General features: G+C 49.4%; 1 pseudogene; it reads left to right on the top strand.

Annotated features, from left to right (window-relative positions):
• LOC143169233 (von Willebrand factor A domain-containing protein 5A-like) overlaps nucleotides 1–22,323 on the top strand; it is a 106,102-nt pseudogene that overhangs the window by 9,078 nt on the left and 74,701 nt on the right.

The following is a 22,323-nucleotide window of genomic DNA, read 5'->3' as shown; positions in this document are numbered from 1 at the left end:
ATGATCAGGAAGAACGGGCCAATCTGCTAGAGCATAGATGCGCGTGAACACAAGGCTATAACCTATCTGCAAGCTGCAGGTAGCGCGTGTACACTTCTGCTTGCTATAAAAGATGCTAACAAAGAGCAATAAAGGTCTTTGGTTGCCGTGTCTGCCGGAGTCCGTGCCGCTTTTCACCCCCACACCTTAGGACTCCTCAGTCCTTTTATTTGGTTTTCTTTCCTCCCCACAGTCTACTTGTCCTCAGGTGTCCTTGAAATTGCCACCCTGGATGCAGGATGATCTGAACTTGCTGGTGTATTACAGAGGGTCTCACACTCTCAGTGCTGGGGTGGAGAGGAGAGATCCCAAAGCCCCACCTGGTGAGTGAGGAGGGTGGAAGTGGGCATTAGGGAGAGGGTGTCAGGGAGACTGGGGGGATCTGAGGGGCTTTTCAGGCAATAGGTCAAAGCTGAGGGCTATGTGGAGGACAAAAGCAAAGAGACAGGGAAAGGGGCTCCAACCTAAAATTCCTCCTTGTTTCCCCCCACACACTCCAGGCTCTCTGCTGGGAGACCCTGTGGTGATGGTGACACTGATGCCCAACATTCCTGAGGTGGTGCCCAATCCAGGCCATCTTGGGGAATTCCTCTTTCTCATGAACTGCAGCCTCTTCCAGGATGCACAGGTACCACCGGAGGAGGTCTTCGGGGGTGATTTTCCACACCGGTCGTGCCCAGCTGGTGGGGATAGAGGCAAGCCGCTTCACGTGGGCAGATGTTTTGCCTAGCTTCCCCACCTGAGCTCTGCTCATCCCTCTCTCTGTCCCCAGAACACACTGCTCTTCCTCCTCAAGAGTTTGCCTCTGGGCTGTTACTTCAACATCTACAGTTTTTGGGCCACTTTCAAAGCCTTCTGTCTGTGAGTTGGAGGTGATGATGGGGCAGGGCCAAGTGGTAAGTAGAGTATGAGTTTTCTAAGTGAAACTATGGGACAAGCTCTTGCTGGAGGGCAGTTGTGGGGCAGGATATGTTGGGGGCAGTGAGAGGGTAAATCCTCTTTTCAGGGTGCTTCTGTAGCACTGGTAGTGAGGTAGGGCTTTTCTAGGGAGTGGCCATGTGAGGGTAGCCGTGGGCCAGGTTCTCTCCCCTCTGACACTCTGGGTGCCCTCCCACAGGCAGAGTGTGGAATACACGCAGGAAAGCATCTCCTCCATCTGCCCTGATCTGGGGGGCTGTGACCTGTTGGGCCTCCTGAGGTCTATCTAAAGCACTCCTCTCCTTCATGGGCACCCCCACCAGGTATCAGGGGGCAAAGAGTTATGGGGAGGGGAATGGGTGTAAACAATGGGGTAAAGGTAGACTTCAGGGCTCAGGGTGAGATTTTCTGCTGCTGTTTGCACCGGGAGTTGGCATGTGGGGGGGACGTCCTCATGGCAGACAGTGACACCAACTTTGTGGTGGCAGCGTGGGAGGGCTTCTGTGGAATTTGCCTGCACTTGGGGAAGGTGGATCTTCCTTGTGGGGTGCCCCTTTGTGCTAACGGGTGTCCTGGTGTTAATGAAAGGAGACACACAATCTCTTCTCCTGTTTCAACACCTGGGGGTGTTGGTCGACAGCCGGCTGAACATGAGCTGGCAGTGTGCCCAGGCAGCCAAGAAGGCCAATGGCATCCTGGCCTGTATCAGAAATAGTGTGGCCAGCAGGAGTAGGGAAGTGATCGTGCCCCTGTACTCGGCACTGGTAAGGCCGCACCTCGAATACTGTGTTCAGTTTTGGGCCCCTCACTACAAGAAGGACGTTGAGGTGCTGGAGCGTGTCCGGAGAAGGGCAACAAGGCTGGTGAAGGCTCTGGAGAACAAGTCTTATGAGGAGCGGCTGAGGGAACTGGGACTGTTCAGCCTGGAGAAAAGGAGGCTGAGGGGAGACCTCATCGCTCTCTACAACTCCCTGAAAGGAGGTTGTAGCGAGGTGGGTGTCGGTCTCTTCTCCCAAGTAACCAGCGATAGGACGAGAGGAAATGGCCTCAAGTTGTGCCAGGGGAGGTTTAGATTGGACGTGCGGAAAAACTTCTTTACTGAAAGAGTGGTGAAACATTGGAACAGGCTGCCCAGGGAAGTGGTTGAGTCGCCATCCCTGGAAGTATTTAAAAGGCGCTGAGGGACGTGGTTTAGTGGGCATGGTGGTGTTGGGTTGACGGTTGGACTCGATGATCTTAGAGGTCTCTTCCAACCTTAATGATTCTATGATTCTACGATTCTAAGGCCAGTGGGCGTGAGAGGGTAAGGGAGAAAACTGGGAAGGCTTCCTGCATTTTAGGAGGGTGTCCTAGTCTGCCCCAGATCTTCTCTTTGCCTCGATGGAACGTCAGCAACAACCCACACGCACACTTTCCTTATCTCATTAAGACTGCCTATACTCTTCATCTAGCGGGCCTCCTCTCCCAATCTTTCCCTGCTCTTCTCAGCACTTTTCCTCTTCCCCCTCACCCTGCAATACCTCAATGTGCTCTGCGGGCCCAAAACCCATTCTCACGATCTCCCTGTCCAGCAGGAAATGTCTCTCACCCTAGAGTGAATGGGAAACCTCTGAGTCAGTTTCATTTCTACGATTAGAAGCATTCTTGCCTCTCCAGACTTTGTCCTTTGTACCGCTCTTGCCCTTCATGCCTCTCACCTTTGTCCCGTCTCTAACCTCCCCCTCTTTTCCTGTACAGGTGTTTCTGTTTTCCTACTAACAGATGTGACAGCTTCAACCTTTCCTAGACCATGGCCCTGGAGACCGAAGGTGAATGTGTGTGCGTCCACTCTAGGATGGACATGACATCCGAGGTAATGACCCAGGTACCCCTCTGCTCTATTCAATACCTCCCATGGCTCTCCTAGACATGCAAGGCAATCCAAATACCACCATCCACTCCAACTCAGAGACCCCCTGCAACTTCCCCCCTGCTCAGAATTGGGAGGGAGCCCAAGTGGTCTGTGCTCTCTCCTTCCCCTCACCAGGCAGTGAAATGCCTGCAGCGGGCTCTGCAGCCTCTGGCACGTGGGCTCTCACTACATTAGGACCTTCCACCTGGCCTGGAGGTGTCAATGATCAGAAAAGCTCCTGAGATGATCTTCCAGGGACATCAGAGCTCCATCTATGCCCAGATCCATGGGCAAGCACGGGTGAGAGTGATCCAGGAACCATATGCACTGGGGCAGGGCTTTCTGGAAGGAAAAGGACACACTCCCTGTTTCACCTTCCCAGCACTGAGAGTCCTTCACCTCCACTAGACCTGAGAGAGACCACGATCAGGGCTCTGTGAACCCCCTTCTTTCCCTCAGAGACACCACTGCTTCTGCTCCAACCATGGACATCTACTACCTTAGTAGAGCAGGGAGGGAACCTAGGTAGTCAGGCTGCCTGTGCCTTGCAGATGAATATTTCTGTCAGACTCTTTCCCTTGTGTCACCAGGATCCAGAGGTGGGTGAGGGAGCCATGACCCTTCAGTACCACGTGGGCAGCCAGTCCTTCGATTACACACTCAGGTTCTCACTGTCCCCATCATCAGACAACAGGTGAGAGGGTTACACACTTGCCCACAAGGCAGAGTGGCATTGGCAAGGTCTGGAGGAGGGACAGCAGGTGTCCCTCGCTTGCATCCTTCCCACTGTAGCCTGAGGTGGGAACAGAATCTGGGCATCCAGTGCTCCCCCCTTGTCCCCTCTGCCCTGACATTGGGAGAGGACCTGGGCGACCATTACACCACTGCCCCCTCCTCTTTACTCCATGTGTCCCATGCCCCTCCCCGAGGTGGAACCAAGGACTAACTCCCTGCCCCTGCAGGCTGCCTGTGCACCACATGGCCATGATGCACCTGCTGTGGAAACTGGCCCGGGAGGGGACAAGCAGGGCAGAGGAGGACATCCGGCACAGCGCAGTTAAGTCCAGCCTCAGCCTGGGGGTTCTGTCCCCCTTCACATCCAGTGTGGCAGTACACATGAAACAGAGGGATGCCTGGCACCGTGGTAAGGCCAGAAACGGTGGAGATAGGACTGGGAGGGGAAAGCGGGACTTGTTGGTCTGATGCCTCCCCACCATCTGCAGCCGCCCATCCCGTGGGCCTGACCACCCTTTTGCCTATCTCTAATACCCATGAGTCCAACCCCCATCTCCCTGCCTCTCTCCCCAGGTTCTTTGCCTCCAGACTCCTCCATGCTGTTCTCTCCCTCCCTCTTGCAACCTGGTTCCCTGCCAGCTGCTCTGGTTGCGTGGCTTCAGGCCTGCGTGGTTCAAGTCCACCAAGTTTTGGATGGTCCAGAAGTGCCAGTTCTGCCTTGAGACGCTTGGTTGCAAAGCCCCTGACACTGAGGCACTCATCCAGCTTTCAGCATCCTGTAAAGGTAAGGAGAAACTTCTTAGCCGAGCATTCTCTGACTGTGCTGGACTAGGGTTGAACTCTCCTTTCAGCATTTACCTTCTCATCAGACTTCCTGATTGTCATTGCGCTGGGCATAGATGGAGCGATAGACAGAGCAAACTCCTACATCTCAACTCTGGGCTGGAAACTAAGAATCAAATGCCTTAATACTTCCCTGAAGCAACCTTATCCTTGTCTCCAACTATCCTTAACTCCATACCCAAACACTAAGTTTGTCACAAAATACCTGCATGAATCTTTAGCTTTACCCTCATACAGTTCGGCAAAAAAGAGCCAGCTGGCAGAGACATAGCCGTTCATGCAGCAGTTTCCAGGCTTCCTCTCCTTCCAGCCTTCTGCTTGTCCAGGGCTCATCTTCTTCTGATCTCCAAGGATCACCTGCTGGGAAGTTCTTGTGATTGCTGTTGATGAGGAGAGTTAACTTCTGTAGACTTGTGCTTCAGTCATCTCTAATGGTCAGCTTCTGTTGGCTGTTTCCTAATTAGGGAGGGTCTCTGCTTACTGTCTTCAGCAGACTTCTAATGGTGGGAGAAGGTGTCAAGCACTTTTTCCGCTGGTGTTTGGGAAGCAGCTGTGTATCAGGTAGGCAAGAACATAGAGCTAGCTAACAGAGACATAGCAGTTGTCTCAGCAGTTAGTGCAGCAGGGGTGCAGAGGGGTCCAGTAACTGTTCAGGCCTGTGTGGGGCTGAGTGAAGGTTGTGCAGCGTGCCACACCACGCCCTCTCCAGCGCTAACTGGTGCATTTGCCCTTGGTACATTGGAAGCCTCGGTCCAGACAGAGCGTAAAAGGAAGATAGCGCTGTCTAGGTCTTGAGCTGAAGAGAGAGGCTGGTGCTTCACCCTGGGGCCAGAGCCGAAGTGCCCTCCTCTATGGGAGGTATGTTCTGGTCAAGGCTTGGACTTGCTGATTGAAGGAGCTAAAAGGAAGAAGGGAGCACGCTGCACACCGTCAGGGTGAATGATGAGGCGATTGTCCTGGTCTTTGTGGAAAGTCTGCAGAGAAAAAAGCCTGAGTTATGTGGAGCAAGGAGGATGGGACCTCTGGAGGCTGTAGTCAAACTGGGGAAAGGTGGAGGCTTGTGGCTTCTGACAACAGGGGGAAGGCTCCTGCTCGACCTGCAGACCTGCAACTTGGGACGAGGTATAGTGCCAGGGCACAGGTGAGGACAAACAAGGCCTGTCAGGGGAGGTGTCCAGAGCCAGCTGAGCCTGAATGTAGTGTCCAAGCAGAGGGGAAAGGCATGTGATGGTTACTGGAAACTCTCTCCTGCAGGGGACGGAGGCACCCAGCTGCCAACCCAACCTCACACTTTGGGAGGAGGTGTGTTGCTCATCAGAGGCCAGGACCGAAGAAGCTGCAGAGACTGCCAAGGCTTGTCTGGCCCTTGGACCTATTACCCGTTGCTGCTCTTCCATGTGGACAGCAATGACACTACCAGGGATAACCTGGAGCATATCATGTGCGATTACGGAGCCCTGGGGGAGAGGCTGAAGGGTGTGGGAGTCCACATGGTGTTCCTCAGTCCTTCCAGTGAAAGGGAAAGGGTTGGTAGAAATGGACTCATCCTGCAGGTCAACAACTGGCTGCATGGCTGGTGTCACAGGCAGGGCTTCTACTGCTATGACTACAGGACCCTCTCTGAGGAACAAGGGTTACGTAAAAGGAACAGGACTCATCTGACCACGTGAGACAAAAGTGCCTTTGCAAACAGGCTTGCAAATCTAGCAAGGAGGGCTGTAAAGTAGGTGTGTAGCCTTGAGGAAGGGCTACAGTAATCTGAAGAAAAGTGAGGGCACAAGGGGTTGAGCAGATGTGTTTAGGGGACAGGATGACAGGGAAGGCTCTCACACTTCCCCTGAAAAAGCTGCATGACTTGGGACCCATCTCAAATGCCTGTACAGAAGTGCGTGGAGCATGGGGAGCAGAAAGGAGGAAATCTGCACAGCTGCAGAACCATGATCTCCTTAGGATGATGTAGACCTGGCGGGGTAATTCTCAAGCTTAGAGTCCTGCAATGGATGGATAGAGGCTTTTCAGGAAAGATAGGGTGGGAAGCTAAGAAGGATGGGTTGCATTTGATGCAAGGGAATGGCTTGAGTGCATGGAGCTTCACTGGTTCATCACCTGTCCCAAGGAAGAGAGCTTGTGAGTAAGGATCAGATGACAGGTCAGCACAGGCGATGTTGATCCACTGGATCAAGAAGAAGAGGTAGATGAAGCCATCTTTAGGCAGCTGGAGAACACTTCACAGTCACAGATCTTGATGCTCCTGGACAGTTTTAACAAACCCCAATACCTGCTTGAAAGGCAACCTGGCCAGGTGCAAGAAATCCAGGAAGTCGCTGTTATGTACCGAAGCCTGTTTTGTGATGCAGGTGCTTGATCAACCAGCTCGGAGAGATGTTCTGCTTGACCTGCTACTCACAAACGAGGAGGAACTTGTTGAAGATGTCAAGGTCAAGGGCAGCCTTAGCTGCAGCAATCATGAGACTGGAGTTGACAAACCTGAGAGGGGTGAGCAAGACAAACAGCAGGATTACAACTCATGGACTTCAGAAGAAGAGATTTTGCCTTGTTCGGGATCCTGTGGGAAGCTGTTGTGGAGGGCAAAGGGTCCAACATAGCTGGTTGATCTTCCAGGACCCAATCCTCCGAGATCAAGAATGGTCCAGTCCAGTGGCAGAAATGCCACTCAGTGGTTGAGTCCCCATCCCTGGAGGTATTTAAAAGACGAGTAGATGAGGCACTTAGGGACATGGTTTAGTGGGCATGGTGGTGTTGGGTCGATGGCTGGACTCGATGATCTTAGAGGTCTTTTCCAACCTCAATGATTCTATGATTTCTATGAATGCAAGGAAGTGTGCCAGAAGGCCAGCATAGATGGACATAGAGTTCCTTAGTCAGATCAAACACAAAAAGGAAGTACGCAAAGGTGGAAGTGGAGACAGGCTGCTTGAGAGCAATACAAAGACATCGCCCAGACATGCAGAAATGGAGTTACGAATGCCAAAGCTCAGCTGGAGCTGAAATTTGCAAGGGAGGTGAAGGACAACAGGAAAGGCATCTCCTAAGCACATTGACAGCAAAAGGAAGCCTGAGGCGAGTGTGGGCATCTTGCTCAGTGGCGCAGGGGACTCAGTGACAAAGGTTGTGGAAAAGGCTCTCATAGTCTCGAACTTTCTGGGCTTGGTTTTAACTGGTAGAGTTTTCCTTCAATTCTACCATGTCTCTGAGTCTCCCAGCAGAGTCTGTATGAGTGAAGCAGTCCCCACAGCAGAAGAAGATAGTTAGGAATCATGTAGGCCGGTTAGTCCTACACAAGTCCGTGGGATCGGGTGCATCCAAGAGTGCCGAAAGAATTGGCTGAGGCCACTGCAAGACAGTGACTCTATCATCTTCAAAAGATCATGGCAACTGGGAGAGGTTCCTGATGACTGGAAAATAGTCAGACATCTCACCCATCTTCAAGAAGGGGAAGAAGAAGAGTTCAGGGACCTACAGGTGGGTCAGCCTCCCCTGAGTCCCTAGGAAGGATACGGAGCAAATCCTCTTGGAAGGACCATCCCGTATGGGTTTATCAAAAGTAAATGATGCCTGACCAACCTCACTGCTTTCTTGGATGAGGCAACCGGCACTGTGGACAAGAGAAGGGCAGTGGATTCTGTATACCCTGACTTTAGCACGGCCTTTGACAATCTCCCAAAGTCTCCTTATCATCAGATTGATGAGATATTGGCTGGGTTAAGTGAACAACAAGGCTGGTGGAAAATTGGCTAGGCTGCTGGGCTCAAAGAGCAGTTATCAGCGGTTCAGAGTCCAGCTGGTGGCCAAAACCCAGTGCAATTCCAGAGGGATCTCTCAGGGTAACAGTACTGTTTGACATCTTCATTAATGACCTGGACATTAATGGACAGAGTGCAATCCTAGCAGGTTTATGAACAACACCAAACTGGGAGCAGTAGGTGTGTGGTCAGTACAGTGGAGGGCAGGGACAGGCTGGAGAAATGGCCTGACAGGAACCGCATGACATTCAATAAAAACAAAAGCAAAGTCTTGCATCAGGAATGGATCAGGAATGGAATAACCCTATGCAACCACACAGGCCCAAGGCACACACACTCAAGGAAGCAGCTCTACAGAAAAGGATCTTGGGGTCCTAGCGGACAACTAGTTGAACAGAAGTCAGCAGCATGCCCTTGCAGCAAAGCAAGCCAACTGCATCCTGGGCTGTATTAGCAAGAGTGTAGCCACTAGGTGCAGGGAGGTGATCCTTCCTCTCTACTCAGCACCGTTTGCTAGCCTGCATCATGGGGTATTGTGTCCAGCTGCTGCTTCCATTACAAGAAAGGCATTGACATACTGGAACCAACCTAGTGGAGGGCCACTAAACTGAGGGGGCTGAGCACATGGCACGTGAGGAGAGGCTGAGAGTTGGGTTTGTTCATCTTTAAGAAGAGGATACCTTATTTCTGTCTACGACTGGCTGACTGGAGGAAAATAGAAAGAAGCCAGAGGCAGACTCTTCTTGGAAGTGCACAGCATTAGGATAAGAGGCAACAGGCACAAGTTGGAACATGGGAAAAGCTGAATGGGTTTGAGGAAAATTTATTTTTTTGTACATCATAAGGATAATCAAAAACTGGTGGAATCTCCATCCTTAGAGCTATTCAAGACTTGACTACGCAGGTACCTAAGCGAGCTGTTCTAATGAGACCTGCTTTGAGTAGGGATTTGGACGAGATGACTTCCAGAGCTCCCTTCCAACCTCTGTATGCCTTTAGGCCAGCCTTAAATGACCCCTAGTTCTGCCCCAGCTACTCTGTGCCCGAGTGCTTCTTTTTCTGCCTGTGAAAGCTCTTAAATCTGCTCTGGAACTGAGCCATGCCTGGGACTATAATGCCCATGGGTTGTGCTTGACCCTCCTCACCTTCACTCTCTTGTGATCCAGTGCTGCTGTAGCTCCAAAGAAGTCTTATGTCTTGGAATGAGGAAAGGAAGAGCTCATGCTGAGGCTGGTGAGTTTAAGAGTGGATGACGGAGAAGGACCCCTGTGGGGCCCTCAACGGTGAACATGAGCCCTAATGGGGGAGGTGGCAGGAAGGAGTAACATTAGTGATGCTCATGGGCGGAATTAAGGGTGTTCAGAGAGAATTACGCTGGGAAAACTAGAGCATATAGGACAGATTTTAGGATACTTATGAGGGACTGGGAAGATCTGAGGCTGCTCTGGGAGGTCTGGAAAAAGTTTGGGATGCTTGTGGAGGACTGGGAAAAATTGGGAAAGTCCAGAGAGGATGGAGGACATTTAAGTAGACCTGGAGAAGGTGGAATTTAAGGTTACTAGCCATTGCCTATCTCGTATGAGCTGTGTGAATGTTTGTGTCTTCCAGAGCGGGAGCCCTCTCCTGAAGAGCAGGTGATGGAAGAACCGCCAGCATTTAACGTCCGTTGGGACTGGGCAATTTCACCACTGTCAACAAGACTGTGTGACTTCCCCAGGCTCAGGGTAGTGGTGGCACTCCAGAAAGCAAATGGCTCCTGGGCCCTCACCGCAGCCCTGGCCTCTGCCCTGGGGCTCAGCAAGGCTGATGTTGAGGGACAAAGGCCCGGTGAAGTAAGCAGATCAGGGGCAGGAGTGGGGCACTGTCGTGACCTGAACCTTCCTCTGCTCCAAGTTTCCAGTCTGAGCTGACCTGAGAGGAAGAGATCAAAGCAGCTGGGATATAGAGCCTCTCCGCTTGTGGAAGGGGGGCGTGGAGGGTGTGGGGTGGAATCAGCAGAGGTACCTGGGAACTTTCTGACTTTGAGGATTTCAGAAGCTTAGAGAGTTTGTGTCTATGTGTGGAGGTCTTACTTCTTTCACGTGCTGGTTTAGGTCTGATCTTTCTTTTTATTTCTTCCCCTTGATTCTTCTGTTTTCCCCCACAGGATGTGCAGCCAGCTGCCTGGGCCACAGTTTTGGCCTTAGTCTGGTTGCGCCAGTATAAATGGAAGGTACCTTGGTCAGAGCTTCTGGAGGCCAAAGCTTGTAGGTGGCTGCGGGACCAAGCTGGTAGGAAGATTTTGCTGGGAGGAGTCACGCTCTGGGCCTTTCCCACCAAATCCACAGCTGACACCCGTTGACCCATATTCCTCTTTCCCAGTGCTCCTGTACGGCAGCCCATGAGACTGGCAGTAGACACTGTATTCCCTTACTGAGTTGTGGTCCCCCCTCTACTTTTCCTCTCTGCTTGCAGAGCTCCAGCTGGATGAATGTCTGGAGGCAGCAAATTCCCTGTTAGGCTGCTTTGTGGAGCCCACCGTCTTCAGGATTTGAACTTACCCCGCTACTGGGGGTGGGCAAGAAGCTGTGTGGGAACACAGCCAGGACAGCTGACCCAAACGGGCCAAAGGGATGTATCACATACCGTCAACATCAAGCCCTTGTGGGACTGAGTGAGTGAGTGGCTGGGTGAGTGCTTAGTTGCTGTCCGGGGCCAACCCACCGCAGCTGGCTTGTTCACACATTTGCTCTCTACCGTAATATGAGAGTTTCCACTGGGTTCTGAAAAATAACCCTGAATACACGTACTAAACTTTGCTTCATTTTTCCACATTCTGCTTTTCTCTGAGGTTTACCCAAATAGTCATCTGCTCAAAATACCAGATCTCAGGGAGAAAAATCCTGTTCAGATACTACAGAAAAACACCTTCTTCATGAATCTATGTCTGTCTGTCTGTCTGTCTGTCTGTCTATCTTCCTACCTATGTGCTTTTCTTTCTGTTTTTTATAGAAATGTAAGACCAATGTTATTTGGATTTGCAGGCATTGATTCGCTCATCCGCACAAGCTAGAGGACTTTTCTTCTTTTTTTTCTTTTTTAAAGAAGGGTTTGTCAAATCAAGGGGTGGATTTCATTGTATCGCTGCAGTGCCTACCGTAGATGCCCAGTGCCATTTCAGCTGTTCAGAGGTATCTGAAACACCTGCCAGATAGGAGGCAGGGTATAAAGGACTGATTTTCTGAGGTGACAGCTGGAGAGTGGATGGAATACCATGTGGCACGGGATTTGGTTGCCTAAATATGGATGTCTAGTGCCATTTATGACGTTCTAGGATTTTCAAGTGTATTGGGTTTACACGGCAAGGCTTTGGTAGTGGGGAGGCTGCAGGGGTGACCTCTGTGGGAAAAGATTGCCCCGTGCCAGTCACAGATGGTTCCAAAACAGACCCACTGCTGGCCAAAGTTGAGCCAATCAGCAAAGCTGGTGGCGTCCCTGTAAAAACGTATATAAGAAAAGGTAAAAAAAAGCCACACAGGCAGAGCAGGAGGGGAAAAAAAGAGTGAGAACAGCAGTGCAGACACCAAGGTAAGAGGGGGAGGAGGAGGTATTTCCCTGCAGCCCATGGTGGAGCAGATATTCATGCTGCAGCCCATGGAGGACCCTGTGCTGGAGCAGATGGATGTTTGCTAAAGGAATTGCAGCCCATGGAGAGGACCCATGCTGGAGCAGAAGAAAAGTGTGAGGAGGAAGGAGCGCCAGAGAGCAACTGCTATGTATTGATCATAGCCCCCTATCTTCCATCCCCCCTGTACAGATGGCGGGGGCAGGGCGGGAGAGGAAGAGTGAGGAGCGAAGGAGTGAAGTTGAGTCTGGGAATAAGGGGACATGGCGGGAGGGTGTTTTAGTTTTTGTCTTTGTTTCTCACCATGCTACTCTATTTTCAATTGTCAATAATTTATAGTAATCTTCCCCAAGTCGAGTCTGTTTTGCCCGTGATGGTAATTGCTAAGCAATCTCCCTGTCTTTTTCTTGTCCCACGAGCTTTTTCATTTATTTTTCTCCCCCTGTCCTATTGAGGAAGAGGAGTGAGAGAGCAGCTGCGTGGGCGTCTGGCAGCTAGCCAAGGTCAAACCCTAAGAAAAATTCATCATATTTTAACAGTGGCTACTTTTCTACATCTACACCTTTTACGGTGATTTTGGAGGGGGGGGGGCAGTTAAATCTCACACTTAAGATTAGATCAAATTTACCCCCTATGCAAGGATGGTTACAGCATCCAGAAATCCCCCAAAATATTAACACGAAATTGATTTTTCTACCCCAGAACCTCTTAACAGCTTCCTGGACCCCCTTGTTTCTCAAGCTGCATATGAGTGGATTTACCATTGGGATCACAATTGTATAGCAGGTGGAGAACACTTTATTCAGATTTAGGGAGTTGTTGGCAGGTGGTAATACATACATGATAGCAAGGATCCCATGGAAATGAGGGGAGATGAACAAGTAGAAATGGCTTTCTACAGCCCCATTGGGGCCACAGAAAGTCAAATTCAGCATCAATACAATGATCACCAAGGTGACTGCAAAGCCAGTAATTCAGAAAAGAGCTGCCAGCCCTGGAAAAATATTCTGGTTCATTATAGCCGTATAATGAAGAGGATTACAGATAGCTAAATAGCGATTTGGTGTTTTCCTCAATCCCTACAGTGGCAGGGAAGGATACTGAAAGGAGCAGGAAAACACACCTGATCAACACGTGGCTCAGGGGCTGGTGCCATCGGTGGAATTTTGTTTTTTTTTGATCACGGGGAGGTTTACACGGCACGGGGCCCGCTGGCGGCAGATGGAGTCCAGCTGTCTCACAGGGGGAAAAGGATCCTCGCTCATGAATTGGCGAGGCTCATCGAGCGGGCTTTAAACTAGGTTTGAAGGGGGAAGGGGATAAAACCAGGCTCACTAGAGATGAACCTAGGGGTGGCATGCGAACGCTGGGGGCAAAATCGACAGCCCAGCTCAAGTGCATCTCCACCAATGCACGCAGCATGGGCAGCAAACAGGAGGAGCTGGAAGCCACTGTGCAGCGGGAGAGATACGACAGTCGCCATCACAGAAATATGGTGAGGTGACTCTCACGATTGGAGTGCTGCGATGGATGGCTATAAACTCTTCAGAAGGGACAGGCGAGGAAGGAGAGGCGGTGGGGTGGCCCTGTATGTTAGGGAGTGTTTCGATAGTCTAGAGCTCAATGATTGTGATGATGATACGGTTGAGTGTTTATGGGTAAGGATGAGGGGGAAGGCCAACGAGGCAGATATCCTGCTGGGAGTCTGTTATAGACCACCCAACCAGGATGAAGGGGCGGATGAAGCGTTCTACAAGCGGCTGGCACAAGTCTCTCAATCGCTAGCCCTTGTTCTCGTGGGGGACTTCAACTTCCCGAACGTCTGCTGGCAATACAACACGGCAGAGAGGAAGCAGTCTAGGAGGTTCCTGGAGTGTGTGGAAGACAACTTCCTGACGCAGCTGGTAAGTGAGCCTACCAGGGGAGGTGCCTCGCTCGACCTGCTGTTTACAAACAGAGAAGGCCTGGTGGGAGATGTGGTGGTCGGAGGCCGTCTTGGCCTTAGCGACCATGAAATGGTAGAATTCTCAATTCTTGGTGAAGTAAGGAGGGGGGCCAGCAAAACCACAACCATGGACTTCCGGAGGGTGGACTTTGGCCTGTTCAGGACGCTGGTTGAGGGAGTCCCTTGGGAGACAGTCCTGAAGGGCAAAGGGGTCCAGGAAAGTTGGATGTTCTTCCAGAAGGAAGTCTTAAAGGCGCAGGAGCAGTCTGTCCCCGTATGCCGTAAGAAGAACGGGCGGGGAAGACGACCGGCCTGGCTGAACGGGGAGCTCTTGCTGGGACTCAGGAAAAAAAGGAGAGTTTACCGCTTGTGGAAGAAGGGGCAGGCAACTCAAGGAGAGTACAGGGATCTCGTTAGGTCATGCAGAGAGGAAATGAGAAAGGCAAAAGCCCAGCTAGAACGCAATCTGGCCGCTGTCGTTAAAGACAACAAAAAAAGCTTTTGCAAATATATTAATGACAAGAAGAGAGCCAAGGAGAATCTCCATTCCTTATTGGATGCAGGGGGGAACATTGTCACCGAGGATGAGGAAAAGGCTGAGGTACTCAATGCCTTCTTTGCCTCAGTCTTTAACAGGCAGACCAGTTATCCTCAGGGTACTCAGCCCCCCGAGCTGGAAGACAGGGACGGCGAGAAGGATAAACCCCCGGTAATCCAAGAGGAAGCAGTTAACGACCTGCTACACCACCTGGACGCTCACAAGTCTATGGGGCCAGATGGGATCCACACGAGAGTGCTGAGGGAGCTGGCGGAGGAGCTTGCCAAGCCGCTCTCCATCATTTATCAGCAGTCCTGCTGAACGGGGGAGGTCCTGGATGACTGGAGGCTTGCCAATGTGATGCCCATCTACAAGAAGGGCCAGAAGGAGGATCCGGGGAACTACAGGCCTGTCAGCCTGACCTCAGTGCCAGGGAAGATTATGGTGCGGTTCATCTTGAGGGCGCTCACAAAGCATGTGCGGGACAACCAGGGCATCAGGCTGAGCCAGCACAGGTTCATGAAAGGCAGGTCCTGCTTGACCAACCTGATCTCCTTCTATGAGCAGGTGACCTGCCTAGTGGATGGGGGAAAGGCTGAGGATGTGGTCTACCTGGACTTCAGTAAGGCCTTTGACACCGTCTCCCACAGCATTCTCCTAGAGAAGCCGGCGGCTCACGGCTCAGACAGGTGTACCCTGCACTGGGTCAAAAACTGGCTGGACGGCCGGGCCCAGAGAGTTGTGGTGAATGGAGTTACATCCAGTTGGCGGCCGGTCACGAGCAGTGTTCCCCAGGGCTCAGTTTTGGGGGCCGGTCTTGTTCAAAATCTTTATCGATGATCTGGATGAGGGGATTGAGTGCACCCTCAGTAAGTTTGCAGATGACACCAAGTTGGGCGGGAGTGTTGATCTGCTCGAGGGTAGGAAGGCTCTGCAGAGGGACCTGGACAGGCTGGATCGATGGGCCGAGGCCAACTGTATGAGATTCAACAAGGCCAAGTGCCGGGTCCTGCACTTGGGCCACAACAACCCCATGCAGCGCTACAGGCTTGGGGAAGAGTGGCTGGAAAAGCTGCCTGGCGGAAAAGGACCTGGGGGTGCTGGTTGACAGCTGGCTGAACGTGAGCCGTCAGTGTGCCCAGGTGGCCAAGAAGGCCAATGGCATCCTGGCCTGTATCAGAAAGAGTGTGGCCAGCAGGAGTAGGGAAGTGATCGTGCCCCTGTACTCGGCACTGGTGAGGCCGCACCTCGAATACTGTGTTCAGTTTTGGGCCCCTCACTACAAGAAGGACGTTGAGGTGCTGGAGCGTGTCCGGAGAAGGGCAACGAGGCTGGTGAGGGGTCTGGAGAACAAGTCTTATGAGGAGCGGCTGAGGGAACTGGGACTGTTTAGTCTGGAGAAGAGGAGGCTGAGGGGAGACCTCATCGCTCTCTACAACTCCCTGAAAGGAGGTTGTAGCGAGGTGGGTGTCGGTCTCTTCTCCCAAGTAACTAGCAATAGGACGAGAGGAAGTGGCCTCAAGCTGCGCCAGGGGAGGTTTAGATTGGACGTGCGGAAAAATTTCTTTGCTGAAAGAGTGGTGAAACATTGGAACAGGCTGCCCAGGGAAGTGGTTGAGTCCCCATCCCTGGAGGTATTTAAAAGACGTGTAGATGAGGCGCTGAGGGACGTGGTTTAGTGGGCATGGTGGTGTTGGGCATCATCATCCATGTTGATGATGATCTTGATGATCTTAGAGGTCTTTTCCAACCTTAATGATTCTATGATTCTATGATTGTATGATCACACGGCATCATGGCTAGTAGAAGACATTCAGTTCCTCCCAAGGAGCCGAACATACAACTGTGCAGTACAGTCCCTGGAAGAGAGACTGTTTCTCTGTGAGGAAATTGGTTAGCATCCTAGGAACAATATTGCTTGTATATCAGATCTCAAGGAAGGAAGGATTACCCAAGAAAAAATAAATGGGGATGTGGAGGCTTCAGTCCACACGTACGATGAGAAGAAGAGTGTTCCCAGAAACGACTACGAGATAAAAGAGCAAGAGCAACACAGGGAGCCGTCTCTGATGAAAATCCCAGTGGACTGAATTCTGTCACAGAAGTTCTATTCCTCGGCTCGGCATGCAGAAGGGATCTAGAGGACAGAGACTCAGTCATACAAATGAAAACTCTAGGAACTTATGAAGAATTACTACACTGATTTCACTCCAACCTTGGCAGGAGTTTGACATTAAGCGAACTAGCTTTATCTTCTTCACTAAGACAACATCACTGTAGATGATTTATCCTCCTTCATGGACAGGTTCTCATCATTCAAGTTAGAATTGACCTTTGACTGGTAGTGCCTGGACTTTGCTATAGACAAACCGCTCTGGAGTAAATTTCCCCTTTTCAGTTATGTTCAGCCATTTAAGTAATTTTCAAAAAATGTCACAGAATCACATAATTAGGTTGGAAGGGAACTCTTGAGGTCATCTAGTCCAACCTCCTGCTGCTCAAGCAGGGTCAGGTAGAACAGGTTCTAAGACTGTGTCTAGTTGGGTTTTGAATGTCTCCGCAGATGGAAACTCCACAACATCTTTGGGCAACCCGTTCCACTGTTCGACCACCCTCACAGTAAAAATGCTTTTTGTTGTGTTCAGCAAGTCACTGTAAGAAAGGCAGTACTCTGTTTTTATTTCATTTCTGTAAGACTACCACTAAACTCAAAGGTCATATTCCTGAAACTCCCCTCTTGATGTTTGCTTGCGTTTCATTTGCCCTTTCTCCCTCCCTTTGATATCAACAAGCAAACTAACCAGGGACTTGCCTCAGGATGGACATCAATATCTGATTTTCCATCTCTACAGGCTTTTTTAGGGTTTGGAAATTTGGCTTAAAGGAGTTCAAATGCAAAGATTCTGACTGTAGATACCGGTGTTTTCATTTGCAACCTCACGGAGTTATCAGAACTGCTGAAAAATTTCAAAACTTTTTTTTTCCTACTCCGTTCAGGACAAAAATCTCAGTATGTATAATTTGAGAATGTTCTGATAAAGAAGAAATCAGTCACTCTGAAAGTGATGCCGGAAGTCAAACCCACAAGCACACTTTTTTTTTCTTTGTAGAACTGGCAATATAGAATATACCTAGATTCATGTCTTAGGTGGTGAACAGAGACAGAGTTCACAGTAAGTACTTTTTTCATTCATGTCATTTTTTCATTCATTTTTTCATTTTCATGTAATGAGTGTAGCATACCAAAAACACTTGAAGAAGAAAAAAGATGCATCCCTCACCACTTCATAGCTTAGCCAGGTTTCACTCGTCTTTATTCGAGAAAGTTACATTTTGCTTCAGCTCATTCTGTGTCTTCTATTTTGAAAGGACAGCATTCCCTGAATGTCCCACCCTAGCAGCATTAGAATGGTGATCTAATATAGGTAGAAGTGGAACAATGGGCTTGTTAATGTAAAACAAGTTAGTAAGAGTTTACTGATAAGAAATTCTTTTCAAGTAGTCTGAAACTGCAGCTATAAAGGGTCATTTCCAGAACTGAGCAATTTTTCCTTCCTTTTTTAGTCAAGTCATGCATGGATTTCCATTCGTGGAAGAGCTGTTGGACCTTCGCCAGTCACCTCCGGCATCTTTTGTCTTTAGAACCTACTACTGACAGTAGACAACTCCACTGGAACAGCTGCACCGTGTCTTCGACATCAGTCTTACCATAAAATAAGTCTCTTCCCAGAGGTGCCAGTTTTTCCATAGCGATTCAAGGGAGCTAAAATACTAGCTTAGTTTTAGATTATGGCCATGCTGTTCTGCTACCCTGCTGCTAATGCTCAGACTGAAAACCCTTACTCATTCTTCCAACCTGCATGTTGTGTCACATGTCCTTTCACATGGTGTCCCTTCTTAAAGCAGAGATAGGTGACCTTCAGCTCAAATCCTCCCACCTAAATTGTTCTGTGATTCTCTGCTTTTGTGATTCTAAATGTCTCCCAAGTGAGAAAACAGAGGTCAGTGTTTTATAGTTTGATAACAGTCTCGTACTTGAACGCTGCCACAGTACATTGCATGGAAAAAACTGAGCTCACATAGTTTAGATGAAAGAGCTTAAGAACAAACTTGATCAAAACTTCCAAAGGCAAATATAAATGCTAGTTTATGACAACTATATTTCAGGCAGGTAAACGGAATGAAATCGGTCCTACCCAAAAGGCAAAGCACATAGGAGTCTGAGTCTGGCACATCTTGCAAGATGCCCGCACCATGAGGACAAACACCGCGTATTTGAAAAAGATGGGAAGAGGTATGTAAATCCCCAGAGGAAATGTAAAACTTGATGAGCGGATGTGTGGTTATGGTGGATTAGACACCTACACTTTGCAGCTCCTTTTCAACCACATTCATTTGCACCTGATTTAGCTATAAAGAAGGTAAACACTCTGGTCAGGGAAAGTGCGTAAGTCAGTGCACTCAGCAGTTTCTCATCTTCATTGGCAAATAAATATTTTTTCCCTGATTAATAGTTTACTGTGCCCAATTCATATGAAGATATCCTAAAGCGTGGACTCATACACTGACAGCGTGGTGGCCTTGAATTGTGGCTGTAGGTAAAAACCGAAATTAAAGGAGGTGTTTTTCTTTGCTGGTGTGTGTGGCAGAAGTGCAAGCCCCTTTTGTCCTTGGCCCAACAAAATGAGTGAACATGCAGTAGAGCACAAAATCAGTGAACGTGTAGTGAAGATGCCGTTCCTCTGGAAAACAGCACAGATGACGTTTAGCATGATAGTTATCAAATGCTAAAACATCTGCAAAATGTTTCTATCTCGTTGTGGCAAGCCGCACAACTCTGCCAGTCTGGCATAGATATGCAATAGATATGGGAACAGATATGCCATAGATATGGCAAACATGCTAGAGCCAGGGTCCATGAAGTAGTAGCTTCAGCACATCCACTGCCCACAACCAAGGTCCCTGAATTCCAGCTGGAATTCCAACATGAGTATCGGCATTCAAAAGGCATTATTCTGGGTTTAAGGAAATAGCATTTTCCACATAATGCGATCGCTGCGTTGGCAATTTGGTAGCACATAATCACACAGAATCATTGAGGTTTGAAGGGACCTCTTGCGATCATCTAGTCCAACCTCCCCCTGTTGTGGGTTAACCCCGACAGGCAGCTAAGCACCACACAGCTGCTCGCTGACTTCCCCCTCAGTGGGATGAGGGAGAGAATCAGAAGAGTAAAAGTGAGAAAACTTGTGGGTTGGGATAAAGACAGTTTAATAGGTAAAGCAAAAGCCGTGCGTGCAAGCAAAGCAAAACAAGGAATTCATTCCCTCCTTCCCATGGGCAGGCAGGTGTTCAGCCATCTCCAGGAAAACAGGGCTCCGTCACGCGTCACGGTGACTTGGGAAGACAAACGCCGTCACTCCGAATGTCCCCCCCTTTCTTCTTCTTCCCCCAGCTTTATATGCTGAGCATGACGTCATAAGGTGTGGAATATCCCTTTGGTCAGTTGGGGTCAGCTGTCCTGGCTGTGTCCCCTCCCAGCTCCTTGTGCACTCCCAGCCTGCTCGCTGGTGGGGTGGGGTGGGAAAAAGAAAAGGCTTTGATGCTCTGGAAGTACTGTTCAGCAGTAGCTAAAACATCGGTGTGTTGTCAACACTGTTTCGGTCACAAAAGCCAGCACCATACAAACTGCTATGAAAAAAATTTAACTCCATCCCAGCCAGACCGACTACAGTCTCCACCCCTTATTCCATAGCATTTACGTCATACTCAGGACCCACGTTATCCAATACACCCTCATTAATCACCACCCCTTTTCCTGTCCTTTGATTTACACATAGGTATCATTCCCTTAGTCTATGGGCCACCCCTGTAAAATGTCCATAACATGGCCATAATTTGGCCACTGAGTTCATTTAGGCCACGACATGGGTTCTGTCTGTTATGACAGTCGCTCAGGTCAGGAGAGTCGGTGTGTTGTGTGGAGTTATTAGGCACCAAAGCCAGCTCTGGTTGGGTCACTGCTGCACTTGCACTGCTTCTCGTGAGGCTCGTCGTCTGTTGGTTTGGGTGGTTCCTGCTACAGTACTTCCTGTAACATGCAACTCAAAGCGTGGGTTACAATTTAAAGGTATACCCGTTACATTCTCCACCCCTGCTCCCTTTGGACCAGGCCACAGGGTTTAACATCGCAGTGAGGTCCTCCCCTTGCCCCTGCTCTGGCGTGGGCTTATCCACAGAACACAGTCCCTTAGGGGTGTACCTTCTCCAGTGTGGCCTTTTACATGGGCCACAGTCTCTTCAGGGGCATACCTCCTGTGGCTTGGACTTATCCATAGCCACAGATGCTTTGAGGTGCACTTGCTCTGGCATGGACTTATCCATGGCCACAGATGCTTCAAGGTGCACTTGATCCAACGTGGACTCACCCACAGGTCACAGTCCCTTTGACTGGAGTTCCAGCCTGTCCAGTACAGCAGCACAGGAACAGCAGCGATGCCCTGGCCATCTGCCATCCCAGGCACATCGCCATTGCTGTTATCAAAATGTTCCCAGGCCCAGCAGAGTAAGATGATAAGCAATACAGCAAACAGCAAAAGAATCCACTAACAAGCACTAGCCTCTAATATACATTAAGGCAAGCACGGGAGCCTGCCAGGTAATAGCTGAACAGCTGTAAGAGCTGTAAATTTGGTCTAGCACACTCCAATCAAAGCCAATGTTATCTTGAACCCTTTGAGCTCAATGCTGGGCACCAAAAAGAATTTTTGTGGGTTAACCCCGGTAGGCAGCTAAGCACCACACAGCGCTCGCTCACTTCCCGCCAGTGGAATGGGGGAGAGAATCAAAAGGGTAAAAGTGCAAAAACTCATGGGTTGCGATAAAGACCATTTAATAGGTAACACGAAAGCTGAGCGTGCAAGCGAAGCAAAATAAGGAATTCTTGACACTGTGCAAGCACTGTTCAGTGACAATTAAACCATCGTTGTGTTATCAACACTGTTTTGGTCACAAATCCACAACAGCACCGTGCAAGCTACTATGAAGAAAATTAACTCTCTCCTAGACAAAAGCAGTACACAGGGTAAGCTCAAAGAGGTTGCCCAGGACCTTGTCCAAGTGGGATTGACTATCTTCACAGATGGAGACCCCACAGCTTCTCTGGGTGACCTGTTCTAGTGTCCAACCACCCTCACTGTGAAAACAGGAAGTGTTTTCCGGGGTTTACATTGAATTTCCTGGGTTTTAATTCCGTCTGAACACAAGAAAACACAAGAAAAAGCTTGGAAGTTAAAGATTTCCAGGACAGCTCAGAGGAGGCTGGTTGGTTTTTTTGGTGGGTTTTTTTTTTTCTATCATCACAGATATACTTGTTCAATGCCAGGTTATTACAGACACTTTCTTTGACAGGGATTGTGCAGTACACTGTGGGACAAAGCCAAATATGGCTGCCATTAGGAACAAGCTATAGCTCACCTATTTAAGAAACACTTAAGTTTAAATATGATACACAGAAAATGCAGAAAAATGAACAAGCGAGAAACACAGAAGAAGTTAGAAAAGCCAGTCTCACGAGCAAGCCAGAGCCTAGCATTAGTTCACATTTGGTTCATATAGACAGACATCCTCCCCTTGTGCAGAGACACTCCAGTTTTACGAGCATTGTTTGTAAGTGTCTGACCATCGGACTTTTCTTCATCTCTTTCATGGTTCCTCTATTATTCATCTTCCATTGTCAAAAGCAAAAATTGTAGTGGTTCTTTTTTCCCTTTTAATGCGTTTGTTTAGTACTTTTCTGTCTAATTCTTTATTATCTGTCATGCTGCCTGGTTAGCTATTCTTCTGTGGAAAGCCTCTCTCCCTCTCTCTCTCTCTCTTTCTCCTTCATCCCTTATTCTTCCTCTTTGTTATTTTAAGATTTTTTTTTTACTTTTAGAATTTCCTTGCAAAGACCAATGCCTCCATCTCAGCCAATTTTAAAGGGAGCCTCTTCAGCCCTTCAGAAACTCAGCCCATATTATTCTCACAAACGTGTTTAAAATGTGC

This window comes from Aptenodytes patagonicus, chromosome 20 (genome assembly GCF_965638725.1).
Source record: "Aptenodytes patagonicus chromosome 20, bAptPat1.pri.cur, whole genome shotgun sequence".
Lineage (NCBI taxonomy): Eukaryota > Metazoa > Chordata > Aves > Sphenisciformes > Spheniscidae > Aptenodytes > Aptenodytes patagonicus.
The sequence above is the reverse complement of the archived record's forward strand: the minus strand, read 5'-3'. Positions and strand labels throughout refer to the sequence as shown.